This window comes from Triticum dicoccoides, chromosome 1B (assembly GCF_002162155.2).
Source record: "Triticum dicoccoides isolate Atlit2015 ecotype Zavitan chromosome 1B, WEW_v2.0, whole genome shotgun sequence".
NCBI lineage: Eukaryota > Viridiplantae > Streptophyta > Magnoliopsida > Poales > Poaceae > Triticum > Triticum dicoccoides.
The window spans coordinates 181,829,044-181,841,190 of record NC_041381.1 but is presented as its reverse complement, the minus strand read 5'-3'; positions in this window follow the sequence as shown (position 1 = coordinate 181,841,190).

Genomic DNA, 12,147 nt, shown 5'->3' with positions numbered 1-12,147 from the left:
CGAGTATGTTCCCGACCGTGCGGAGAGCGACGTTGATGACCCCGACTTGGGGGCGGCGGCGATGGAAGCCGACGCCGAAGGCGGGGGAGGAGGAGCAGAAGGCGACTTCAGGCCCTCGGCCACCTTCGCCGACTGGCCGGACGACGACGCCGAAGGCGAAGTCGCTCCGTGCCACCAGCTGAGGATTGGCCCGCCGGTCACCGGCTCCTCCACCGGTCCGGCCGGCCAAGGCAGCGCGAAGAGGCGTCACGCCGGGCCGAGTGCGCCCGGTGGAAAATTGAAGAAGTTCAAGGGGGCGGCCGCCGCGACCAGACGAGAGGAGGCGGCCGCGAAGGCCAAGTGAGAAGCCGCCGCTAGTCTCTGCGTGAGTCTTTATGCTTTTTTATTTTCCCTTGTTGAATCTTGTCCGAGTCTTTTTGTTATATACTCGCTCCACTCTTCTTCAGGGCCCCTCTTTCCCTTGAGAGAGTCGCCGTCCCCTCCGTCATGGGGTCGGCAGAGACGTCCGCCAATACTCGGCGGCCCGACCCCGCCGCCGACCTCCGAGAGGCGACGGAGCGGAATGCGCGGGAGAAGCGCGAGGAGGAGGAGGAGGCCGAACGTCTGGAGAAGGCGGAGGCCGACAGGGCGGCCGCCTCCGCCTAGAAGAAGCTGGATGATGCCGAAGCCGCCCTTGCAGCGAGACGGCGTGCCGAGGAGGCCGCGCATCGCCGATCGGCGATGCTCGTCCCACCACTATCGTTTGCACCGCCGCCTCCGGAGTTCACGGGGCAGACCGGGGAGGTCGGCACCAAGAACCCCGTTGTGGAGAAGGAGAGCGGTGAGGCCTCCATGTCGGACACTCTCGTGCTGCCACCGCCGCCGTCTGGGAGATCGCACGGCAAACAGCCGGTGGGTCCGTCGGAGCCGCCGGCCATGGACGAGGCTGAGGCACGGCTGCTTCTCCAAGTCGCCTCACTGGCGCGCCGCCGTCTTGAGAGGGCGACCTCGGCACCGTGACCTCGGGAGACCGGCGCTGCCAGCTCGGCAGCCCTAGACGCCGAGGCCACAAGCGCCGCGCCCATCGGGTGGGTGCGCGGAGGCGGCACTGGGCCACTAAATCAATTGCTCCTGGAAGTCCAGGCGAAGTTGCGGGCCGAAGGCGACGCCCTTCAAGCCTGCACCAGAGCGCACCTGGCCGTGCGAATGGCCGTCCGAGTAAGTTTCTTTTCCTTTTTGATTCTTGTTTTTCTCTGTGGGGGCGCGCCAGCGCACCCACTGGGTGTAGTCCCCGAGTTCTGGACCGGCTGCTGAGCAGGCGGTTCGGAAATCCCTCTAGCGAGTTCCAAACACTAACTTTGTCTTCAATGACTTATTGCAGGAGTATCACAACCTCCGCGCCACTGCCTTCAACCGCAATGTTGAGGAGTTGAGCAAGCGGGCTGCCGACTTGTCGGAAAGCCGTTGTGAGTTCTTCTTCTTCGCGGGGGCGCGCTGGCGCACCCGCGGGCTGTAGTCCCCGAGATTCGGGCCGACTGCTGAGCAGTCGGGCCGGATCTTCCCGGTGATCTTCTTTGCTGACGACTTATTTGTCTCTTCTTTCGCTCCTCAGAAGCCAACGCCGTTCTTCAGGAGCAGCTGGGCGAGGCCAATTCTGCCCGTCGTGCCAAGGAGGAGTGTGGCAGGCTCGCCACGGAGCGTGACCTGCTGGCGGCGCAGCTGGCCGAGCAGAAGGAGCTGCTCAAGAAGGCGCAGGACGAGGCCGAGAAGAAGGAAGCTGCTCTCCTGGCCGAGTTCGAGAGCGAGCGCTCCTCCTGGACTGACAGGAAGGCGATGCTGAGCTCCGGCTTCCACGAGATCGAGGATATTGTTGATGGTACGTTTCTTTCGTTTCTTCGGGCTTCCAACTATGTGCCAGTCCGACTTCTGATTTTTCGGCCTACTTCTTTTTTGTCTTGGCAGACTTCTTCCCTGGTCACTCGCAGGTGGTCCCCCTGGCCATTGAGGCTGCTCGTGAGGCACGAAGGGCAAATGGTGAGGAGATCGCCTCCAATGTGCCCCGAACCGTCGATGAACCGCTCCTGAGCATTGAAGCCCGTCTTCGTCTGGACCACCGGCCGATGCGCCGGCTTCAGCGTGACGGCGCCCAGGCGGTTGCCGCTTTGTGGCCGGACATGCCGGCTCTGCGCACCGCCAGTCGGACCGCCGACTGGCTGGAAGTCTCTGCCGGCCGTCTTGAGGCCTGGAAGGGCTCCTCGGCCCGGGCCGGAGCGCGCCGGGCCTTGGAGTTCGTCAAGGCGTGGTATCCAGGGCTGGACCTGGACCGTCTGGCCGCATTCCGGTCAGAAGCCTAGGCCGAGATGGAAGCTGTGGAGGGCGCCCTTATCGAGTGTGTGGCGGCCATCGCCGAGTACACGGACACCAGTGTCTTCGTGCCCGAGCGGGCTGAAGGCAGCGAGGAAGTGCCGGCAGAGTGGTTCGGGATGAACCCGGAGTATGGCGAGGACTCGGCAGAGGTGATCGACTCCAGCACCGAGGAGGAGGACGAGGCAGAGGCCGAAAGCGAGGCGGAGGTGCCAGAAGACGGAGCAGGTGGCCAGCCTCAGCTCGACCGCGCCTCCAGCAACGAGCCGCGTCAAGAGAAGGCGACTGCCGCCGGAGGCGATCAAACCGAGACCGCCCAGCCGACTGCCCCGGTGCCTGACACCACCATCTCCTCCAACCCTCCAATCCCAGATGCCGCCTCCTAGGCTGCTGTTTCCGCCTCTGCTTGTCTGCCTTAAGTAATCTTTTGAGAACTTTGTTAGATTTGAACAATTCCACCCGTGGGGTGTATCTTGAACTTCTATTCGAAGATTCGGCCAAGGGCCTATGTAAATATTTATCCGATTTCCGTCTTTCCTTGCTTAATGCTCTTTAGGCTTTTCCTTTTGCCGCCTTTCTTTAGTCGCTGCTTTGCCAGTCGGGCAGCCGCTCTGCGGACTGTTGCCGGGTCAAGTGCTTGGCTACTTCCGGAAGACAAGTACTTGGCTGTTTAGAGTTTCTTTAGCAAGTCGGATAGAAAGCGACAGGACGACTACCCAGGAGTCGGCCGTTCTTAATAGGGGCTAATAAAGACGGCGAGCCGGCTACCCATGAGTCGGCTTTCCGCTTCGGAAATGCTGGAGGCCGTCTTACGCTATGTTCGTGCTTTAGGTCCTTAGCCATTTTTCGTGTGGGCGCCCGTTCTTCCTCGCTCCCGCCTGCCTCACAGTCGCTCAGCGAACTGCGGCTCTGCCGGGAGGCGGATTGGGCACCGCACACTACTTTTCTGACTGCGCGAAGCTCTCATAGCGCAAGGCGGCGAGTCCCCGGGCCGACTAGTCTGGCCCGGTGCCAAGCGGCTTGTAATGAAAGTAATGTACTCGGAGGCATAATTCTTGTCATACAGATAGCAAAAAGGGCAGTCCCCGAGCTCGTCTCGGGGGGCCCAAAGTCTTAGTACTTTAATACAAAAGGGGTAGTGCGATACATACTGCATCAACTGTAAAATCTTCAAAGAAGATTTGCATTCCACGGGCGCTCTGTCTCTTTGCCGGAGTCGTCCCTCTTGCGCGCTCGGGGCTTCTGAGCGTCGATCAGATAGTAGGCGTCGTTCCCTAGCACCTTGCTGATGATAAAGGGGCCTTCCCAAGGTGCCGACAGCTTGTGCTGGCCGGCTGTTCGCTGGATCAGCCGGAGCACAAGGTCGCCTTCTTGAAAAGATCTTGGCCTGACCTTCCTGTTGTAGTATCGACGCAGGCTCTGCTGGTAGATGCCGGACCGGCTGAGTGCCAACAGCCGGCCTTCTTCCAGCAGATCGACGTCGTCTTGACGTGCTTCTTATGCTTCTTCCTCGGTGTACATGGTGACTCGCGGGGAGTCGAATTCTATGTCCGTTGGGATGACAGCTTCGGCGCCATAGACGAGGAAGAAAGGTGTGAAGCCGGTTGACTTGTTTGGAGTCGTGCGCAGACTCCAGAGGACGGCTGGCAGCTCCTCGGGCCAACAACCGGCAGATCGCTCCAGCGGTGCGACGAGTCGAGGCTTGATGCCAGATAAGATGAGGCCGTTTGCTCGCTCCACCTGGCCATTTGACTGCGGATGGGCAACATACGCTAAGTCCAGTCGGATGCCCTGTGTCGCGCAGAAACGGGCCAAGGAGCCTTTGGCAAAATTCGTGCCATTGTCGGGATGATGCTGTGTGGGATGCCGTACCGAGTTGTGATGTCAGCGATGAAGGTCACTGTAGTCGGACCATTCAACTTCTTGATGGGTTTCACCTCCACCCACTTGGTGAACTTGTCTACTGCGACAAGTAGGTGAGTCAAGCCACCTCATGCCATCTTGAATGGTCCCACGATGTCCAGGCCCCAGACTGCAAAGGGCCAGGCGATGGGGATAGTCTTGAGTGCGGAAGCTGGCTGAAATTGCTTGGAATGGAAAATCTGGCACCCCTTGCACTTTTAGACTAACTCTTTGGCCTCTTCCAGGGCGGTTGGCCAAAAGAAACCGTGCCGGAAGGCTTTGGCGACGAGTGCCCTGGAGGCCGCGTGGTGACCGCACTCGCCTTCATGGATGTCTCTGAGGATTGCTTGACCTTGTTCTGCCTCGATGCAGCATTGGAAGACGCCGGTAACGCTGTGCCTGACCAGCTCTCTGTTGACTATGGTGTTGCACTTGCCGAGCCAAGATTTCATCCGTTGGCAGTTCTCTGTTTACTAGGAACCTGAGGATGGGCTGAGCCCATGAAGGTGCTGCTATTTCTTCAACTGCCACTAGTGCGACTTGGATAAGGGCGGCCGGGCTGGGAGGCGGCGGGTTGGAGTCCGCAGCCGCTTGCTGATTTGAGAAAGTCCCGGGGCCGACTGGAGCAGTCCCTGGGCCGAGCTCTGGAGTCTTCGATCTCGCCACTGCAGTCCCCGGGCCGGGTTCTGAAGTCTCCAGGCCGGCTTCGACTGTGCGTTTTTTGGAGTCGGATCCGTCTTCCTCAGGCGGAGCCGGCACAAAGATTGAATCTGATTCTGGTGATGGCTTGATAGAAGGCTTGAGGAGGCGCCGGAGGGCGACACCAGATGGTATTGCCTGGCGGGTGGAGCCGATTCGTGCCAAGGCGTCTGCCTTGGTACGTGGAGGAACTCGCACCCCTCGAAGTATCCGCTGAGTTGCTGGACGAGGAAACGATAGCTCGCCATATTTGCATCCTTGGCGTCCCAATCGCCAGATGTTTGTTGGACCACCAAGTCAGAGTCGCCATAACACAGGATCCGGCGAATGCCGAGTTCTTTAGCAAGCCGGAGCCCGTGGATGAGCGCCTCGTACTCGTCCACGTTGTTGGAGGCGGCGAAGTGGATCTGCAGCGCATATCTGAGCTTGTCTCCCTTGGGGGAAGTGAGGATGATGTCGGCTCCCAAGCCGGTGCGCATCTTGGAGCCGTCAAAGTGCATCCGCCAATGGGTGGAGTCGGGCGCTGGTGGCAGATACTGGGTCTCGGCCCAGTCGACGAGGAACTCGGCCAGTGCTTGCGACTTGATGGCGGTGCGGGGCTCGTAGTAGATGGTGTAGGGGGCCAGGTCGATGGCCCATTTGGCCACCCGTCCAGAAGCGTCTCGGCTTCCGATGATCTCGGCCAGTGGAGCTGTGCAGACCACAGTGATTGGGTGCTCTTGGAAGTAGGGCTTCAATTTCATGGCGGTGAAATGCACGCCGTAGCACATCTTCTAGTAATGGGGGTAGTTCTGCTTGGAGGCCGACATCACCTCGCTCAAGTAATATACCGGTCTCTGGACAGGTAGCGCCTTGCCTTCCTCCTTGCACTCGATTACAATGACTGTGCTGACTACTCGGCTGGTGGCGGCAATGTAGAGGAGCATGGGCTCTTTGGGAGTCGGAGCCGCTAGCACAGGGGGAGCAGTCAACATTTTCTTTAGCTGGAGAAAAGCCTCGTCCGCCTTGGGAGTCCACTCAAAGAAGGTCGTCTTCTTCATGAGCTGATACAAGGGGAGAGCCTTCTCGCCCAGCCAACTGATGAATCGGCTGATGGATGCCAAACAGCCGGTGAATTTCTGCACATCTAACAGTCGTCTGGGTGCTTCCATCCTCTCGATGGCCTTGATCTTCACAGGATTGCACTCTATGCCGCGTTTGGAGACCAGGAAACCAAGGAGCTGGCCGGCTGGTACTCCAAAAACGCACTTCTCTGGGTTGAGCTTGAACTGGAATCGGCGCAGATTCTGAAATGTTTCCTTGAGGTCCTCCAGCAAGGTTCCACGCTTCTCCGTCTTCACCACTACGTCATCCACATAGACGTGGGCATTTCTACCGAGTTGCTTCAGGAGGCATTTCTGCATGCAACACTGAAAGGTGGCGCCGGCGTTTATCAAGTTGAACGTCATGGTTAGGTAGTAGAAGGCTCCAAACGGCGTGATGAAGGCGGTCTTCAGCCTGTCGGCCGGGTTCAGCTTGATCTGGTGATATCCTGAATATGCGTCTAGGAAACTCAACAGCTCGCATCCGGCTGTGGAGTCTATCACCTGATCGATTCTCGACAGAGCAAATGGGTCCTTGGGGAAAGCTTTGTTGAGGCTCGTGTAATCAATGCACATCCGCCACTGCTTGTTCTTCTTCAGCACCAGTACTGGGTTTGCTAGCCACTCTGGAAAAAACACTTCCATGATGAAGCCGGCTGCCAAGAGCCGGGCTATCTCTTCTCCAACAACTCTTCTTTTCTCTTCTGACAGGCGGCGCAAGGGCTGCCTGACGGGCTTCATATCAGATCGGACGTGTAATTTGTGCTCGGCGAATTCCGTCGGGACACCAGGCATGTCCTTGGGGGACCATGCGAAGATGTCGTGATTCTCACGGAGGAAATCGACGAGCTCACCTTCCTATTTGGTGTCAAGGCCTGTGCCCATGACAGCGTACCTCTTCGGGTGCTCCGGGTCCAACTGTATCTTCTTTGTTTCTCTGGCCGGCTTGAATGATCCTTCTGCTTCCGACTCCTTGGGGTCGGGCGATAACTCGGGCTGCTTGCCGGCCATCGCCACGACCCGATCAAGAAGCCGTTTCTCAGCTGCGATCACCAAGGACTCGGCCAGCCGACTGCTTTCGGCCGCGCAAGCGGACGACTTCCTATAGTCGCCAGACACGGTTAGGATTCCCTTGGAACTCGGCATCTTCATCTTGAGGTAGGAATAGTGGGGGACCACCATGAACTTGGCCAAGGCGGGTCGGCCAAGCAATGCATGGTACGGGCTTTCAATGTCCACCACCTCAAACCAAATTGGCTCTCGGTGGAAATGATCCTTGTCTCCGAAGAGGACATCTATCAGGATCTTGCCGATTGGCGAGCAGGAAAGGCCACGAACGATTCCGTGGAACACAGTCCGGCTGCTCTGAAGCTGTCTTCGCTTGATTCCTAATTTCTCCATTGTATCCTTGTACAGGATGTTGATACTGCTGCCTCCGTCTATCAGTACTCGCGAGAAGCGAGCGGCCTGCCTATCAGTGGTGAGTGTGGCGCCTAAGACCAAGGCATAGGAGCCCGGACCCGGCATCACCTCTGGGTGATCAGCTCTGCTCCAACTGATAGGCCTTTCGGGCCAATGCATGAACTCTGGGGGACTTGATGCAACCGCATTCACTTCTTGCTGCTGCTGGCGTCTGCTGCGTCGGTCATCGGCTACACTGGTGAACACCACATAGGCTCCGTGCTCATCCGGGAACTCATCTTGTATTGCACCGACTGGCCTAACGGCCGGCTGCTTGGGCGGCTGTGAAGGAGGCGGCCCAGCAGGAGGGGGAGGGAGCAGGCCGTCCCCCTTGGAGATTCTGGTCAGCCAGTGGCATTTCCTGGTGGTGTGGTTTGACGGCTTCGCGCCGCTGTAGAACTTGCAGGGACCATCTAGAGTTTGCTCATAGGAGAAGGCCAGCAGCCAGTTGGACTTGCCGCCCTTCTGTCGCTTTGCCGGGGGCGGTCCCTCCAACTGCTGGTCTTCTGCTGTTGCCACTTGCCGACTGTTGGAAGTCGGCTGTGGGGCTTTGCGCTTTTGGTCATTCTGCTGTTGCCGCCGACTGGTGTCTCCAGCCGGAGATCTTGGAGCCTGAGGGGCAACTTTGCCAGTCGTGCTGACCCGAATCTCCGCCTTCATGGAGGAGTCGGCCGTGGCGTATTTGTCCGCTGTGATCAGTAGCTCATCGAGGGTCTCCGGCTCGTCGCAGAGGAGCTTGTGCTTGAGGAGGGTGCCTTCTCTGCACCCGGCAGTAAAATACTCGATGGCCTGCACCTCGTGCACGCCCTCGCAGGAGTTCCGGAGTTCACCCCAGCGCGTGAGGTAGTCGCGAGTAGACTCGTCAGGGCCTTGCACGCACAAGGAGAGTTGGCGCGGCTTGGGAGGTCGCTTGTACGTGCTGCTGAAGTTGTGGACGAAAGCCTCGGTGAAGTCGACCCAGCCATTGATGCTGCGAGGCTTCAGACTGTTCAACCACGTCCGGGCCGAGCCCTGGAGCATGAGCGGGACGTATCTTACGGCGACACGCTTGTTGCCGCTCGCTATGTTGACGGCGGTGGAGTAGTCAATCAGCCAATCTTCTGGCTTCACGGTGCCGGTATATTTGGGCGTGTCTCGGGGGAGCGTGAACCCTTTGGGGAAGGGCTCATCTCGGATGCGGGGTCCAAAGCAGGGGGGACCCAACTCGTCTTCTTGTTCCAGCGCCAGGGATCGGTGGAGTCGGTCGATCCGGTGGCGGGCGTCGTTCTCTCCGACTCCCTCTCGGCGGCCAAGGCGGTCGCCGAGAGTCGGATGTTCCACGGGCGGCGGGGAGACTCGCCTTTCTCTGCGAGGGGGGAGGCAGGTAGTCGTCCCGCCGTTCCACCGCTTTGGGGCGGCCATCTTGGTCGCGCTCGATGCTGATGTGAGTCCGACTGTGGCTGACAGCCGGCTCCTTGTCCTTCTTCCCGTGGGCCCCGCCAGTCGGCGTCCGAGACGTTGCACATTGGTCTCGGCGAGGCGGTGGGGCGTCGTTCTGGTGCTGCGGTGCCTCGGTACGGCAGCCGACATCATTATGCGCGGCGGCCGCGTCGAGGAGCTGCTGAACTCTCTCTGTCATTACGCGGCGCTCTTCGCCTTCGAAGTTGTCGAGCTCGTCTGCCGCCGCCTGGGCGGCGCGGATATTCTCTGTGGGCGTGGCATACACAGGGCGATCGGCCCCGAAGAGGTTGTCGACCGCCGCGCCGCGCTGTCGGACCATGCCTAGGCGGCTAGGCCCAGTCGGAGCCGGCGAGCCGCCTACGGCGCGATCCATCTTGCGTTGGTAAGCTTCTGACAAGCGCCTCATGCTTGCCAGCTTCTTCGCGCCTTCGACGAGCTGAAGGCGGAGTGCCTCCAGCGTCTCGGCGTCGGCGTCTTCCGGAATCGGCGCTGCAAGGCCTCGCAGGGCCGCGTCAAGCGGGTCGTGCGCTCCTTCGCTGGAGCGCTCACCGTGCTCGAGGACGAGGACCTCAGTGACGGTGCTTCCGCCGCCCCCCGCGCAAGGGAGCGGCTCGTCGTAGACCACCATGTTGGTGGGGAACGCGTCGAGCGACGCGGTGTCAGAGTCGACCAGCATCGGGTCGGTGGATCCTATGGATTACAGGTCCGCGACGGGCTCGCCGGCGACGTGGAGTTGGTCGAGGAGGCCCGCGAGGAGGCTCTCGGGAACACTCGTGCCTGCATCGGACGCAGGCTCATCAGAGACGCGAACCTCGCCGATAAGATCGGTGAGGTAGCTGGCCGCACAGACGATCTCAGCGCCGTGCAGCGCGTCGGCACAGACGCCATCCGGCGTGTCGGGATGGCTGTGCTCGCCGGGGAGGAACAGGGTTCCCGTCCAGAGCAGATCTTCGGACGACGGTGCACCTCGCCCCACGGTGGGCAGCAAATGTCGGGGGTTGGGTACGACATATGCCAAAGGATGGCTTATCATGGTGGGAGCGAGTAGAACGTCGCCGGTGCCTAGAAGAGGGATGAGGCGAAGACATGCACGCTGGCGGAACTTACCCAGCTTCAGGGCTCTCCTAGGAGATAACACCCCTACTGCTACTCTGCGGGGTCCCCGCATGATCACTAAAGCAAAGTGGCTACAATGGTGCTCCTCGAGCTGTTTCGGGAGGCAGGAGAGGGCAAGGCTAGGTCTCTCCTCCCTGTGCTATCTGGCCTATCTCTATCTAGGTCCGAACCCTTTGCATGGGTGCCCTGGGGGGGTTTATATAGGCCTACCCCCCGGGGGTACAATAGTAATCCGGCTGGGCGCGGGTCCCAGCCGTCTGTCTCTCAGGCCGTCATCTTTCCCGCCGGCTTCTGGGGCCCATCGACTGGCGGGTCCCGTGGATAGGCTTGATACTATAGCGGCACCCTTGATGACGCAGGCTCGGTCATTGGGTCGTGGCAACAGTGCCGCCGTCCATCGGGCGATCACCGTCGCCATTCCCCATCCTATCTGGTTAATGGCTCATGGGGCCCTGGGGGGGAGTCGGCCGACTCCTGGGGGGCCGACTCCCACAGGTCCGTCTTCGGGGTGCCCAGGCCGCCTTCGGCCCACCCACTGACAGGCGGCCCCGCCGTCTTCGGGCTGTTCAGGCCGGCGTCATCGGCACAGTGTACTGCGCACTGTGGCTGAGGTCAGGGCAGGCATGGCAACAGTGTCGCATCTCGCCGGAGATCTTCCAGGGGTACGGCTCACTGTAGCCATGTCGGTCCTTCGTGAGCAGGGGGAAACGGCCATGCCATGACCGTACCCTGCATCGTACTTCGAGATGAGGGAGGAGTCTTGGGCCGACTCTCCATAGTCGGCCCTTCTGGAGGTCGCCAGCCTGGAGTCGGCTTATGTTGGAGTCGTCGTCTGACACTCGGCATATTTTGGAGTCGCTCCTAGGACTCGGCCTGAGGGGCGCAGCCTGCCTCGATGTCTTGAAATGTCCTGGGCCTCGGGTTAGCCTACCCGTGGCCCATTACTCCGACAATAAGCTTGCAAGCAAATGAATAAGGAGTTAGTCATGAGGTGATTTATTACAGAAGAGTAAAGAGGCTTGCCAGTAACGAAATTGAACTAGGTATAGAGATACCGACGATCCAATCTCGGGCAAGTAACATACGATGGGCAAAGGGAATTTCTTATGTTGTCATAACGGTTCGACCAATAAAGATCTTCGTAGAATATGTAGGAGCCAATATGGGCATCCAGGTTCCGCTATTGGTTATTGATCGGAGAGGTGTTCCGTAGGGTCCGCTCACTTAACGTTCATTGACGGTATAGTGTTATATGAGTTATATGATTTGGTGACTGAATGTTGTTCAGAGTCCCGGATGAGATAACAAAGATGACGAGGAGTCCTGCAATGTATGATAGGTAAATATTTATATATAGGACGATGATATTCAGACACCAAAAGTGTTTCACAGGGTTCAGGGTACTTATCGGGTCACTGGAAGGAGTTTCGGGCATCCCTGGCAAAAATATAGGCCAAGTGAGGGAACACACCAGCCCACAAGGGGCTGGTGCACCCTCTATGGGGCCGGCCCTATGGGGAGGGAAAGGAAAGTGTGGAGTTGGACTCCCTCTTCCTTCCCTCTCCCCCCTCTTTCCTTTCCCCCTTGTTCATACAAGAAAAGGGGGCACAGGAGGGCAGGAGCCCTAGGGCCGGCAACAAGCCCCTAGAGGCGCGCCATGGCTGCCTCCCTCTCCCCTGCCACCTATATATACATGGGGAGGGGGCGGCACACAAGGACACAACATTGTCTTAGCCGTGTGCGGAGCCCCCATCCACCGTTTGCTCCCTTAGTCATATTTTCATAGTGCTTAGCCGAAGCCCTGTGGAGATCACATCACCATCACCGTCACCATGCCGTCGTGCTGCCAGAACTCATCTACTACCTTGTCGTCTTGCTGGATCAAGAAGGTGGAGGACGTCACCGAGCTGAACGTGTGCAGAACACGGAGGTGCTATGCGTTCGGTACTAGATCAGTTGGAGCAAGAAGAAAGTTTGACTAGATCAACCGCATTGTGAAACTCTTCCGCTTATGGTCTACGAGGGTACATAGACACACTTTCCCCCTCTCGTTGTTATGCATCTACATGTATAGATCTTGCGTGTGCATAGAAAAGTTTTTGTT